This window comes from Dendrobates tinctorius, unplaced genomic scaffold, assembly GCF_039654945.1.
Source record: "Dendrobates tinctorius isolate UK_male_01 unplaced genomic scaffold, ASM3965494v1 ptg000098l, whole genome shotgun sequence".
NCBI classification, from domain to species: Eukaryota; Metazoa; Chordata; class Amphibia; order Anura; family Dendrobatidae; genus Dendrobates; species Dendrobates tinctorius.
The window spans coordinates 9690209-9706021 of NW_027361766.1; positions in this window are offsets into that span (position 1 = coordinate 9690209).

A 15813-nucleotide genomic window follows, 5' to 3' on the forward strand; every position below is an offset into this window, starting at 1 on the left:
TATGCCATTTGTCTGTGTAGGGGATGAAGCCTTCCAGCTGTCAGAACACCTTTTGAAACCGTACTCTAGCAGAGGATTGACAAGAACAAAACGCATTTTTAATTACCGCCTCACAAGAGCAAGAAGAATGGTTGAATGTACCTTTGGTATTCTGACAGCCAAATGGCGGGTCCTATTGACTGCGATCAACCTCAAGACAGAAACTGTGGACGAGGTGATCAAAGCGTGCGTGGTACTCCACAATTTTGTTATCTGCAAGGAACCCATTTCCATTGAGGACACCTCTGAAGAAACCACCTTGCAAGATTACCATGACATTACCACTAGAAGTTCTGTGACGGTTTCAGTAATGAGGGACAATTTTGCAATATACTTTATGTCACCTCAAGGCAGAGTACACTGGCAGGATGACAGAGTATGAAAGATTTGTGCCCAACCAAACTTGTGTACCTTCTGTACCAACAGTATATACCTTTGCCAACCAAAGTTGGCTATCTTGTCATGGTCTTACTATTTTTAGCTTTAGGCCACAGGTGTGTACCTGGTTGTGTTTTATGCAAAGTATTTCACTTTTTAACAAAAGTTGTGTACATTGTTAGGAAATCACCAACAATAAACACAACTTTTTAGGTGAAATACTTTGCTTCAAACACAACCAGGAACACAACTGTGGCAAAAAGCTAAAATTTACCCACAGTTATATACCTAGTTTTGAATACCATTTCACCTTTTAAATACCCTGTATTTAACCTTTTTCGCCGCAGAAAGAAATGACAGACAACCAGTGTAAAATAATTTAACTTTTATTGAAAAATGTTTTTTTTAGTAAACTTTTTTAAAATTTTAATAAACTTGTTTAATAAAGCTTTGAAACCATAAAACTGGTCTTTTTTATTTAAATACACACATTATAAATCTGTGTAGTGTGTGGTGGAAATACTGCTGGAGGGGCTGCGGGACACTTCGACACTGGGAGTGTGGAGAGAGGACTGGGATCGTGGTGGGGAAGGAACAGTTAGAGGTGAAGGTGTGGAAAAAACTACAGAATGGGTGGACATGTGGGAAGCAGAAGAGGTGGTGGGTGGTGGAGTGGAGGGTTGGGCAGGGACTGTAGGAGCAGATGATGTTGATGGCAAGTTGTATGGGGAAGGAGTTTGGTACGGGGCAGGTTGCTGGAAGTGGGGAGATGTCTGGTACGGGGCAGGTTGCTGGAAGTGGGGAGATGTCTGGTACGGGGCAGGTTGCTGGAAGTGGGGAGATGTCTGGTACGGGGCAGGTTGCTGGAAGTGGGGAGATGTCTGGTACTGGGGAGGTTGCTGGTACTGGGGAGTTTGCAGGTACTGGGGAGGTTGCTGGTACTGGGGAGGTTGCTGGTACTGGGGAGGTTGCTGGTACTGGGGAGGTTGCTGGTGCTGGGGAGGTTGCTGGTGCTGGGGAGGTTGCTGGTGCTGGGGAGGTTGCTGGTGCTGGGGAGGTGGATGGTGCTGGGGAGGTGGATGGTATGTAATAGGAGGGGGAGGATGGAAAGTGGCTGGAGGGGGTGTAGATGTAATAGGAGGGGGAGGATGGAAAGTGGCTGGAGGGGGTGTAGATGTAATAGGAGGGGGAGGATGGAAAGTGGCTGGAGGGGGTGCAGGTGGAGGAACTACTGTGGTGGGAGGAGGAGGTTGGGAGGTAACTTGCTGGAGAGCAGCGTGGCATGAATGCATTACATGCATCTGCTGGGCAGGAGAGAGCGTTTCCATGCGCTCCACAACAGACCTGAAAAAGGTGTGGTTTGGCAAAGATCTTGCTTCTGAATGCATGGTTTGCAGAAGTGTCTTCACCTCCAGAATGCTGGAGTTGATCTGCTGATAGCCTGCGGAGATTTGCTCTGACAAGACTTTTAGACCGTTCTGGAAAGATGCATTCAGATGCAAGAACTCTGGCGCATAAGTCTTTTCCTGACCCCTCTGCCGCTGACGCCCAGTACCCGCAGGTGTACTAGAGGTGGCAGGGGCAGAAGGGTGGGGTAAAGGGAAAGCGATCTCCTCACCAGCAGCTTCATGTAATGTAGGTGGCCACGATGCTCCTGTGCTGGTGGATGGGACAGATGGGTCGAATGTGTGGGAAGGCTGGGAAGGTGCAGATGTACCGGGGCGGTCGAAGTGTCCCTCGGTGCTGGTCTCCTCAGGGATCGCCTCAGAAGGGTCCAATCGTGCAGGCTCCCGAGTGCTGCTCACCGTGCTGTGGAATAAAGAGAAAAAAAAACAATTAAAATACTGACATGGTATGGCCCTGGCTGAAAAAAAAAATTTACATCTAACATTTTTTTTCACATGTGGTGTGTAATATTTACCTTCTAGTGACCATTGTTTCCCGGAGGAACGACAGGGCTTCTGCGTACTTGTACTTGCTCCTGCGTCCTCCAGATCCACTCGGGGCCCGCATCTCTTTATTGAACTCCTTCTTGAAACGATCCCTCACAGACTGCCACCGATTCACAATTCTGTTTCCTGAAACGAGAAAGGACAAAGTGGTTAGTATACAACATCAGTGTTTCCCAAACTCCAGTCCTCATGGTCCCCAGGGGTCATGTTTTCAGGATTTCCATAGTAAATAGAAATCCTGAACACATGATCCGTGGGGACCATGAGGACTGGAGTTCGGGAAACACTGGTTTACATCAAGCAACCGGTACTGTATATACTTACGCTCTTTAATCTGGGCCCGAACATCGAGGTCCTCCCAGCGGCCCACAAGGAGCGAACAGATTTCCTCCCAGAGTCGTCGGGTAACAATAAGGTCAGCGTGGCGGCGGTCAGCCATATTCCAGAGCGGCTCCCTTTCTCTGACGAGATCGATGAGGTGGTCCACATCGAGTCCTCCATCCTCACCGTCAGAGTCGGGAGCACGCTGTGAAGGCTGTTAAAGAAAAAGACAAAAATAACATAATTAGCCTCCACAAAAGAAATGAAATAAAAAGTGCAAAAAAACAAAGCAAAAATATTTATACTTACACGCTGGTGACCGCCGCGTTGCTGTCGCCGACGACCCTGGGAGGCACTGCGAGGACCTCTTGGCCGAGCACCAGATTGGGAAGACTAGAGAAGAAAACAAAAAATGTTATGTCTTTGGATGTAGGCATTTGTTTGCTGTGTGTGGTCTGCAGAACATTGTTTTCTATGTGTTGTGTGTAGTGTGATGTTGTGTTTCTGCTTTTGATGCAAAAAACTTACCAATTGTGAGCCCACTCCAAGTGTCTGTCCACCCCTTCCTTCTTCTTCTGGGAGCTCCTCTTCATCTTGTGAATCCTGTTTTGAAATAAAAGGCAATGAATAGACATATATTACAGAGATGATGGATTTTGGAAATAAAAACTTACCGTCAAACGCTGCGATGCGAGGGAGGGCTCCCAGAAGATGATGTGCTGTCTTCCTGGTGGCCACACTCCATGCCTGTGGGTGGTGTTCCACCTGCTGCCATTGCTGCTGCTGCATCTATTGGGCGGCTGTTGAATAAAGAGAAACAAAGGGCCAATGAATATCTTGATATTCAATAGCCCTAGTTTGGAGGAATGGGGGATTTGATAATTACCGTCTCTCATCTGCTGCTGGCCTCCCCTCCTCAGCATGTTCCATTTGCTGCTCCATTTGGGGTGGTGGTGGTGCTGATGGTGCTGCAGTGGTCTCCTGCCTTCTCCTGCTGCGCTTCGTTGCTTTCTTGGGTGGCATGTTGGGTGTGGCTGTGGGTCCCACTGTCTTGCTTTTATATATGTCTTGTGGGCAGAGCTACTGAGCATGCTCAGACCCAAAAAACCGGATCCGGCGCATTGCGGCGCTCATAGGCTTTCATTGTGTGAAAAAGCCAGACGCGCCAGATCCGGCGTGTCCGGCTTTTTCGCCGGAGACAAAAAACGTTACAGTCTCCGTTTTTTCCAGACGCCGGATCGCGACACATTGCCGGATCCGGCGAAAACCGGATGAAACGCATGGCCATCCGGCGCGATCCGGCGCAAATGCAAGTCAATGGGGGGGAAACCGGATCCGGCATTGCATTTCGCCGGATCCGGTTTCTGTCAAAAGCGCCGGATCGCGCCTGACGGCGAAAACCTGATGTGTGAAAGAGGCCTTAGACTGATAGTGGGGTCACAGTCTACTTCATGTATCTCAACACCCACCAGGGCCATGATCGGGGAGAGAAAATTCATCTTATAAATTTGTACAAAACGTGAAGTGTATGAAGGCCCCAGTAGTAGGCTGGGTGAGCTTTTCACTATGTGACAAATGTGACAGATGTAAATGTTTAAGGCTATGTGCCCATGTAGCGATTTTTAAGCGTTTTTGCTGCAATTTTTGGCGTGAAAACGCTGTGAAAACGTTTAAAAATCGTGTACAGAACGCCCCCCATGCATTCCTATGGCATTCCGCACATGCTGTGCTAATGCTGCGCTTTTTTCCGCGGCGGAATCGCATTGCGGAAAAAATCGCAGCATGCTCATTCTTTTGTGCGGAATCGCAAAGAATTGCCGCGATTCCGCACCCATAGGAATGCATGAGAACCGCTTACTTCCCGCATGTGGCTATGCCCACCATGCGGGAAGTTAAGCGTCTCATGTGCGGTTGGTACCCACGGTGTGGAGGAGAGGAGACTGTCCTCCAGGCCCTGGGTACCATACCCCTGTAAAAAAAGAATAAAAAATAAAAAATCGGGGTATATTTACCTTCCGGCGTCACGCGCTGCATTCCCGGCCTAGCGTTCCCAGTAATGCCTTGCGGCAAGGCCCTGTAATGACATAGTCTCACGAGATCGCTATAGCCTTAGGGTATGTGCACACGTTGCGGATTCCATTATGGATTTTTCCGCACGGAATCTGCAGAATCAGCAGGTAAAATGACCTGCAGGTTTGCTGCGGATTTTGTGCAGATTTAGTGCGGATTCCTATAATGGAATAGGTGTAAAAACGCTGCAGAATCCGCACAAAGAATTGGCATACTGCGGAAAACCGCTGTGTTTCTGCGTGGAATTTTCCGCAGCATGTGCACAGCGAATTTTGTTTTCCATAGGAAATATGGTACTGTACACCGCATGGAAAACCGCTGAGGAACCACAGGGCCAAATCCGCAACGTGTGCACACATCCTAAAGTTTCCCAGACTAAATGTCATATGAATAATGTCGGGATCCCTCAGATATCTCTTTCATCTGAAGGACCGATGTTCTTGGGTGTAAGGCACCATATGTCTCTAATTGATTGCTCCATCGAGAAGAATAACACAGACGCAAGCTGTATAATACAACTCGGGATGCCTGCCAAGACGCCTCTGGCTTATCAGTTAGGCTTCCATCTTTTATAGCAAAGAATTTAGACATTTACAGACATGCGCAATAAAGAAAAGAAAAATAGTTACTTCTACAACAGCTTTGCCATGTAAGCAGGAAATATTTGACCTTGGTTCACAAGGGGAGATGTCTGAGACATCTCCTCGAAGAAAAGATAAAGTTCAGCAGAATTCATTTAACTCATTCAGTTCTTATCATTCCCCCCTTTGACATCTTCATTTTCCACAATCTGGAACACTGGATCCTGCAACAACAGCGGATAGTGGCTCGTTCACCAGGTACTATCCCAGGCCGACGGGTTGCCCAAGGGAGACAGGTCTTCTACCTTCTCCATCCCCCAGATACTGAAGCCACGTCCATCATTGCAAGAGTACGCTCCTTCATGCCAGAAATGAGATGTCAATCTAGGACTCAAAGGAATAATAGTTAAATTCTTGTTGTTTACAGTCAAACTTCCTTATCTATTTCTACATCTTTTCTTGCATACAGAGATACACCAAAAAACAAGTTTCAATAGCACATATATTATAAGGAGACAAACGGCAATACGTAATAAACTTAGTATAATCCCAGCTATCCAGCCTCCAATACCCTTAAACCAATTAGCTGGATTAAGAAAGGAGAAAGTGTCTGACCACCAACTATCTGTAGTACGATCATTGTCTTTATCATACTGATCTCTAAGTCTCAGGACTTCAGAAGGAGACAAGCCTGTGTTTCTATTTGGAGTGTGTCTGACTGAAAAGAGTGCAAGAGGCAAGCACTCCACCCAGCTCTTTCCTGTGTCTGCCATGGCCTTTTGAATTTTCAGTTTGTGTCCCATTTAGTCTTTCCACTTTCCCACTACCTTGTGGCCTATATGGTGTATGAAATGTTTGCTGTACACTCGGGGCCTGCATGACTTCCCTCTTTATTTCTCCCCTCTTTATTTCTCCCGTGAAGTGTGCACCCCTATCTGTTTCTGTGGTTTCTGGGACACCATACCTGCAGATCAGTTCTTTCATCAGTTTGTCTGTAGTCATTTTAGCATTTGCACGTTTTACCGGATAGGCTTCCGGCCAACCAGAGAAGAGATCTACACATACTAGGATATTTGCATACACTCCTACCTTGGTAGCTGTATGTCGTCAATCTGCCGTCTCTGAAACGGGTAGAGAGGCCTAGGTGTCGCTTTCTTAGGGACTTTTACTGTTTTACCTGGGTTGTGCTGTGCACAGATGAGGCATGATTGTACAAGTTTCGCGGCTGCGTAACTGAAGCCAGGAGCGATCCAGAAGGCATCTACCATGGCACACATGTGACTTTTTGAGGTGTGATTGGGGCCATGTGCTGCTTGCGCCATGATTGGGAACAGGGACTTTGGTGGGCACATTTTATCCTTATTCTTCCATACTCCATTTGAGTTCAGCTCAGCTCCCAGTCTCCCCCGGTGTACCTTCTCTGTTTGGGCAGCTTTATGCTGGAGGGATTTCAGGACATCTAGACCCAATGTGGCTGGAATACGCTGACTCCCCGCCACCGTCCACTGCTCTCTCTAGGCCGCCTTGTGCTATTTTAGCAGCCTCGTTCGCCCTTCTATTGCCCTCTACCTCCACGGAGTCACCTTTGTGTGTGCTTTTACCTTGACAATGCCAACCTGGACTGGTAACATCAATGCCTCCATCAATTGTTTCACCAGCTCTGCATTTTTAATGGGCTTCGAATCTGTGAAAATATTAGCGACTTTACCTGCAGCGGCTCTACACGCCTCAGTGAGTGCCTTCAACTCTGCCTCCTGCGCCGACATGTGAGGAGAGAGTGGTTCCGCTCGGATTACCTCATGTGAGGATACTACTGCATATCCAGTGTAGAATCGTCCATCCTGGTGGTATCTGGGGCCATCTACAAAAAAGAAACTCAAAGTCTGCATTAGGAACAGGTTTTTCATGAATGTGTGCAAACCCAACTGTCTCCTGACTCATCAGTTCTATGCAGACATGTTCATGCGTCATGTCAAAGTATCCTTCCTCACTCACTAATATGGTCACCAATTCCCGCTTTTCTGAATCCACAGGCAGGAGGGTGGCTGGATTCAGAACGTTACATCTTTTGAGGAGTGACATACTCAGGAATTAGTAGAGCACACTCAAGTCGGAGCTGTCTGGCCATAGACAGATGTTTTGGTTGAACTTGTAGGAGTATGGCATGGATGTCATGTGGGGAATAGATTGTCAAAAGAAACGTCAGTGTGATCTCACATGCCTTCCCTATTACGTCTCCACTTTTTTCCTTGTGCTCCAGCATACATGACAGGTCGTCTTATTGTCCTTGTTTGCTCAATTTCTTTAGCTACCTTAAGGAGGTCTTTCGGATCTACATATCTCCATTCAGGTCTGACTGTCTGTACTGCGTCTCGTAAGTCTTTGTTCATACCGTCAATGAATGCATTTACCAGTATTCTAACATCAAGTGGGTTTATGCAAATGTACCCCATGTCTGCCCATTTCAGCTGTAACCGTCCAAAGTACATCTCTACACTCTCTCCTTTTTGCTGTGTCACATTAGTCAGGAGTACAGACTGCTCTGATTGTTCCACTATAGCCCATTGTCTTAGTGACTCACAGTACGTCTCCCCAGATCGTGCAGATTTATCATCCATGCCCCAAGCCTGATTCTTTGTCACATCTGTATGTGTCTTAATTATATGATCTAGTGCGTCACCTGCCTTTAAACTCACCAATCTCTCTAGGTCTGCCCAGGTACACTTATATGTCTGCTGTACTTCCTTTATGTGTCTGTAAAACGGGAATGGTTGGTCTTCAGGGTCAGGCAGCTGCTTCAGCAAAGCTAGCTGGTCAGAGGGGCTCCAGGGATAATACACCCGCATCTTTCTTATTCTAGTCACACTTCTAGGTCCTGATGGGGTTGGTCGTCTGATGTCTACTGTCAGCTTACTCCTCAAGGGCCAACGTCCCCACTACCCACTATCCACACTATTATGTCAGCTTCTTATGATCTTGTCTGGATAGGATTTAGTGCAATTCTCTTAGGTCAGTAGCACAGGTCACACAAGTAGCTATTCAGTCTGGGTTTGTCTGAGTCTGACCACAGTGTTTACAAGTCCATCTGTTTTGTCTGGGTCTCTGGTTACACTTTGTCAATCAAACATTCATACTACACCTTCCACACTGCTGCACATTCTCAAGCATCATTTATTCACTTGCTATTTTCTTCCCTTGTCTGTGCCTTTTTGTACATCCAAACATTCACACTCTGGTATTTTTGCCTTTTTCAATATTTGTCCCACTTGTTTTACTGCTTCCTTCCTTCTCTGTCTTTTGTAATTTGACACAATTTGCTATACAAATCAATCACACAACTAGAAGCAGGTTCAAACACATTAATGACCAAGCAATCACTTACAATGACCAAACAATCACTTACAATTCCCTTCTAAATTAGGCACCATATCTTACTTTTAACTTCCAATCTTCAATTAAGTACTGTTGCTTTAAAATGCACAAATCTTTCAGCGCGTACCTTACGGATAGAATTACAGAGAATTTTGAGCACAGCTTACACTCAGCAGAGATAAGAGCGAAGGGAGAAGAAAAACTGCGCAGCGCCATCCTTCCCCCCTCCCGTCAGAATGCAGCGTCGTCCTTCACAGAATTCTGTAGTTCTTTAGACTTATCAAAATCAATTTCTACAAAGAAACTCAAAATCACGGGATTTCACTGTAAGGGCAGATAACTGTATAATGAGATTAACCATGCCTTGCCCTTTTTCTGGCCAAATGCATTCAGGAAACTTTACAATGTAATGCCACATATAACACGAACTATATCATTACTCAATTCATTCAGTCTCAGATGTAGATTTGAAATATCTATAACGCATCTGTCCGGGATTCCACCACAACTAGAAAGGTCACAAATCTCTTGACACAAAAATGATGTGTGATGATTCATTCATACGTGCTCATTCACTGATTTTTTTTTTTTTTTATACTCAATTACTCATCTCTCATCTTATTCAGAGGTTCTCATAGACATATATACAAGGATTCACACAGCCTGCCTATCTTGCACTTTGGATTTGATTAATACTTTTTCCAGGTTCTTTGCTGCACTACTTCCATATCTATCCTCAATTATATCACATAACCGGTCTCCTTCTTTGGGTGTCTTTCCCTGATTGTTCCCCATTTTATCTTTTATTCTTATCCTGTTTTTCTTGTTTCTTTCCTGTTAATCCTCTCTTCCTTAGGTGGTGTATTGGGTAAGCTCAAGACTAGGCTCTACTATACCTCGTTACCTTCTTCCTAAGGTGCCAACAGGTTAAACGGGGTGTCTGTTCCTCCTTGTACTACGTGTCTCGTGTACTTATATGCTAGGTAGCATCCGAACAGTAACACTCCCACAACACGCAGGATTGTAAACAAAGTATCCATCTATCGGGGTTCTTCAGTCATATCTTGTCACAGGCTCATTTCGCGGTCCTGTGCTCATTCGATCACACTCTTATCTGTCACAAGGTTTATTCGTAAAGGGTGTTGATTTAAGCTTAGGCGGTGACCTCCCCGAAAGGACGCTGTCACATAACCCAGTTAGGCAATATCACCACTCTTTGAACGAATACCTACTGTGCAGCTTATTTTTCTACTTTCCACAACCTTTCAAATCAAAGTAGCTATTCACCAACCTCCCTGATTCCTAACACGGAATCTTCCATTGTGGAGAACTTGTCCGTCGGGGCTTTGCAGCATGAACTGTTCACCCAGCCTTATATTCCGTAATGTCAGACCTCTCCTATTTCGATTTGCATCAGCTCTTTTTCTAAAAATAGCTGTGCACAGACAGAACCTACAGTAACCTCTCATTCGAGCAGAAATTACATATGCGTGTCACACCCGATTTCCTCAGAGTTCTTATATGGACCTGATCTTACGGCCCCCTCCTCTACTAGATTCCCCTTTATACGGACCTTAGTTATAATGATACATTATGAAGAGCAGAGAAGAGAAAAATTGATCTCTTACCTGGCCAGGTGTTTAAGTCTGCTGTTCACAATTTCATCAGTAACTGGAGTGGTCTGTAGATCGGGTAGTCTTGGAGAGGTGCCTATATCAGGTCCCTGTTCGGGCGCCAGGAAACTGTCGGGATCCCTCAGATATCTCTTTCATCTGAAGGACCGATGTTCTTGGGTGTAAGGCACCATATGTCTCTGATTGCTCCGTCGAGAAGAATAACACAGACGCAATCTGTATAATACAACTCGGGATGCCTGCCAAGACGCCTCTGGCTTATCAGTTAGGCTTCCATCTTTTATAGCAAAGAATTTAGACATTTACAGACATGCGCAATAAAGAAAAGAAAAATAGTTACTTCTACAACAGCTTTGCCATGTAAGCAGGAAATATTTGACCTTGGTTCACAAGGGAGATGTCTGAGACATCTCCTCGAAGAAAAGATAAAGTTCAGCAGAATTCATTTAACTCATTCAGTTCTTATCAATAACAATAAATATCTATAACCTGACACAACCCCAGCCGGGATAACAAGTCTTATATCACATGTGGTCACAGCGATCAGTCAGTTTCACATATATTAATTATATCTACATATATATGAATATATACTATACTGAGAAATATACATATACACGCATTATATACTACTGATATACAGCTCTGGCAAAAATTAAGAGACCACTGCTTCTCTACATGTCTGACAGCCATTCTATTCCAGTGTCAGTTGAATTGCAACCAGAGTACACCTCATTCTACTTAATGTGCTTCTAATTAGGCGATCACCTGAAACAAATCTTATTTAATGACGGAAAGTATAAAAAAAACCCTGCTGTGGTGTTCACAATCTTCTTGCAATAGGACAAACTGGATGTCAAAACAAATGCTAGTAATATCCTAAAAGTAATAGGAATGAAAAAAATAACTTTTAACCATGCCAAAGGAGTTGAAAAGAAAAGTTTTGAGTGAGGAAAAGAAGGGCTCAATTCTGGCTTTACTAGCAGAGGGATACAGTAAGAGTCATGTTGCCTCCATCCTTAAAATTTCTAAGACGGCAGTCCATTACAACAAGGTTAAGCAGCAGACATTGGGGACAACGAAGTTACAGACCGGCAGAGGGCGAAAACGGCTCTCCACTGACCGGGATGACCGTCACCTTATTCGAATGTCACTCAGCAACCGCAGGATAACATCAAGTGACCTACAAAAGGAATGGCAAATGGCAGATGGGGTGAAGTGCACGGCAAGAACAGTTCGTAACAGGCTCCTAGAAGTAGGTCTCGTCATGTAAAGCTAGAAAAAAGCCTTTCATCAATGAGAAGCAAAGGAGAGCCAGGATGAAGTTTGCCAAAGACCATAAGGATTGGACCATAGAGGATTGGAGTAAGGTAATCTCTGATGAGTCTAATTTTCAGCTTTACCTAACACCTGGTCATCTAATGGATAGCCGGAGACCTGGAGAGGCGTACAAGCAACAGTGTCTTGCACCCACTGTGAAATTTGGTGGAGGATCGGTAATGATCTGGGGATGCTTCAGCAAGGCTGGAATTGGGCAGGTTAATCTTTGCGAAGGATGTATGAATCAAGCGGCATACAAGGTTATCCTAGAAAAACAGTTGATTGCTTCTGCTTAGGCAATGTTCCCCAACTCTGAGGACTGGTTTTTCCAGCAGGACAATGCGCCATGCCACACAGCTAGGTCAATCAATGTGTGGATGAAGGACCACCACATCAAAGCCCTGTCATGGCCAGCCCAATCTCCAGACCTGAACCCCATTGAAAACCTCTGGAATGTAATCAAGAGGAAGATGGATAGTCACAAGCCATCAAAGAAGAACTGCTTACATTTTTGTACTAGAAGTGGCATAAGGTCACCCAAAAGCAGTGTGAAAGACTGGTGGAAAGCATGCCAAGATGCATGAAAGCTGTGATTAAAAATCATGGTTATTCCACAAAATATAGATTTCTGAACTCTTCCTGAGTTAAAATGTAGTAATAACAGGTACGCGGGATGCAGTAACGAGACGGGAGACGGGATGAACTCAAGATGTAACTTTTATATATATATAGGCCTTAGGGCTATCTTGAGCAACCAGACAAGCTAACCATGGTTGTCCTTGCAGGGATCAAAACAAGAATACACAGGTAAAATGAACACGACTAACCCGGCAAAGACCGGTCACTATAGGGCTGCTGTATGGCTGACTACGGGTCCTGAGTATTAACTACAATGTGTCACTTATCCTCTCTGACGTCCGGCAGAGTGATGGTCGGTGTTGCTTCGGCGTTTCAGCCGCTGGGCCCACCCGACGAGGATCTGACGGAGGCTTCTGGCGTTCCTAATAGAAAAAATAAAGACGCGCACTCGTGCTGTAGGAGGAGGTGCTGACTGAACGTGGATATACCACAGGTAAAAGTCAACGGGTAGACAGTCGCACTCAAAATTGAATGTCACTTGCATCAGAGTCATTAAAGTAATTATTATGATTTTTATTAATTTTTTTTTTTTTTCAATAAATCAAGAAAAGTGAAGAAACACCGCAAACAGAGTTCAGATTCCAAACATGAGTATTACACGGTTACGTTTCGACCTATACCTAGGTCTTTCTCAAACCATACTCAATAGGACACTCCTATTGAGTATGGTTTGAGAAAGGCCTAGGTATAGGTCGAAACGTAACCGTGTAATACTCATGTTTGGAATCTGATCTCTGTTTGCAGTGTTTTTTCACTTTTCTTGATTTATTGAAAAAAAATAAAATAAAAAAATTAATAAAAATCATAATAATTCCTTTAATGACTCTGATGCAAGTGACATTCAATTTTGAGTGCGACTGTCTACCCGTTAGCTTCTGGCGTTCCTACGCCCAGGTGAAGTGAGGGCACAACAGGCCCCGGAAGAGTCTCTCTGCTTTGCACCTCCTGATGGAGGCGGGACGGCATTGCCCTGGGATGGGGATGTGTAAGCCGCAGCCACCAGCTGCGGACAGGTAGCAGTGGCCGCTGGCGGTGGCAGGAAAGAGTGAAGCGGTGGCAACCGTGGACGACAGCGGAAAGGCTGCAGCCGCGGGCTGGAGACGGGTGGTAGCGGCCACAGGCCGCAGCCGCGGGCTGGAGTCAGGCAGTAGCGGCTGCGGACGACAGCGGACAGGCCGCAGACGTGGGCTGGAGTCGGGCGGTAGTAGCCAGGCCGCAGCCGCCGGCTGGAGTTGGGTGGTAGCGGCCACCGGCGGCAGTGGGCAGGCCTCAGCCGCGGGCTGGAGTCGGGCGGTGGCGGCCGCTAGAAGCACGGTCCGGCGGTCGGTGTCTCTCCACTGGGCGGCTCGGTGCCGTCCCCCTTCTGTCAGCGGTGAGTCTCCCTTCTGCCCCTTCAGTCGCTGCTCTCTGCTCTTTGCTTTGGCTCTGGCGCCATGTAGCTTCCTGTCTCCTTCTCTCCTGCTCTGTCATCTGACGCTTCCTGGCGTCCTCAGCCCCTTTTTCATTGGCCCCGCCCCAACCTTTCTAGAACCCTCTGTGCCCCTTTTCCTAATTATGTACCCTGGAAACAGTTCCCCTAGGAACCTTGGTGACAGTCCCCTTGGTTCCGGGCCCGATACACAGCGGGGACTCCTCCTCCTACACTCTCCCATCCTGTATGCTCGCCAGTCCTTGGGCGAGAGCCTGGGTCGGTTCCTTGGGTCGACAGGCTTTTCTGCCATATGAACTGGTCTTGCTCGTAGATTGAGGCAGAGTCCCCCCCGGATGTTCCAGGTCTTGGAGTTTTGTGTGGACGATTCAGTGCAGGGTTTGCAACCGATGCCAGTGGTTTCGGACCCACGATGAGACCCCTGTCCAGGGTTGCTCTTCTTCTGGGTTTAATTCCACCTCCGTGATTCCCTTGCCTTCCTGGCCAAATAGCAATGAATAGGGGGTGTAACCTTTGACTCAGTGTACCCGGTTGTTATAAACCCACACCAGTTCGGGGATATATTCAGGCCAGCGGGACTTTAGGTCGCTATCCAGGGTGTGTAACATTTCGATCAATGTCCAATTTAATCGTGTGCAGGCCCTATTCCCCTGTGGGTGGTACGGCGTGGTTGGGATTTATCGATACCATATAGACGGTGTAGTTCTTCTATGACCTTTCCCAGGAAGCACGCACCCTAATCTGACTGGACTCGTTGGGGGCAGCCATATACTTGGATAAAGTTTTTACAAATCGCGTAGGAGGCCAACTCTGCAGTCTGATCCCAATTTCGGGCCACTACAGCGAATATAGTGAAATGATCCACCATGACGAGACAGTGTTCATACCCCTGGTGAGCGGGGGCCGATGGTCAAATAGTCCATTATTAGGAGTTGCAGTGGTGCTGACGTTACTATTGTCTGTACTGGGGCCCGTTGTGCGGCTGGTTTAGATAGTTCACACAGGTGGCACGCTCGGCAAGCTTCTTCCACTGCAGTCTGCAAGCGAGGATGGTAGGCCATTTGTTGCAACTATTGAAAAGTCTTTTGAGCCCTAAAATGAGCCCCTTTCTCGTGGGCCTCTCGAGGTAGTTCGTTAAGTTGGGCTCCCGGTATAACTACCTGCCAAGCTATCGGTGAGGTTGTCCGCGATACTGCTTTTCTGTACAATAGTCCTCCCTTGATTACCTATTTATCCCATTCTCGTAACATTAACAAAGTGTCCTGAGCCAAAGTCTGCCTCTGAGTGTCATTAGGTACTTTGCCTGTGGCCACCCACCGACGCAGGGGCCCAATCTCTCCATCTTCTTGTTGTTGTTGGATCCATCTGTCCCGGGATTGTTCTAGCAGGCCCCTTGTGGGTCCTAGGTGGGATTGTTCTCGGGTCGTAGCCGTGAGCCCGGCAGGGACCAGTGCAAATGGCATCTCTTCTCCTTTTAGCTCGTCGTCTGGGGTCGTACGTCGAATTATGGAGACGGCGTCAGCATGTACATTCTCTGCTTCCCGTTTGAAGATGATCTTGTACTTGAACAGCCATCCGAACCACCCATTGTTGTTCTAGGGCTCCTAGTTTGGCGTTATCGAGGTGGGCCAGCGGGTTGTTGTCAGTTCTTACCACCACCTCAGAGCCCGCCAGGTACTCTGCGAACCGCTCCGTCATGGCCCACACTACCGCGAGGAGCTTGAGGTTAAAGGAGCTGTAATTGTCAGGATTACGTTTGGAGTCGTGGAGCGACGGGCTGCCGTAAGCGATCACTCTTTCCCGACCGTCTTGGACTTGGGACAAAACAGATCCTAGCTCGTGTAAACTCCTGTCGATGTGCAGTATGAACGGCTGTGAGAAATCCGCATAAGCTAACACTGGGGCGTCTGAGAGTGAGGCTTTGAGATCTCGGAAGGCCTCCTCCTGCGGTTCTCGCCACTGAATCTTCCATCCATTCGCTCCAGCAGGGGCCCCCTTCAGTAGGTCCTGCAGGGCTCGGGCTCGATGGGCGAAGTTCTTGACGAACCACCGGTAATATCCGGCCAACCCCAGAAAGG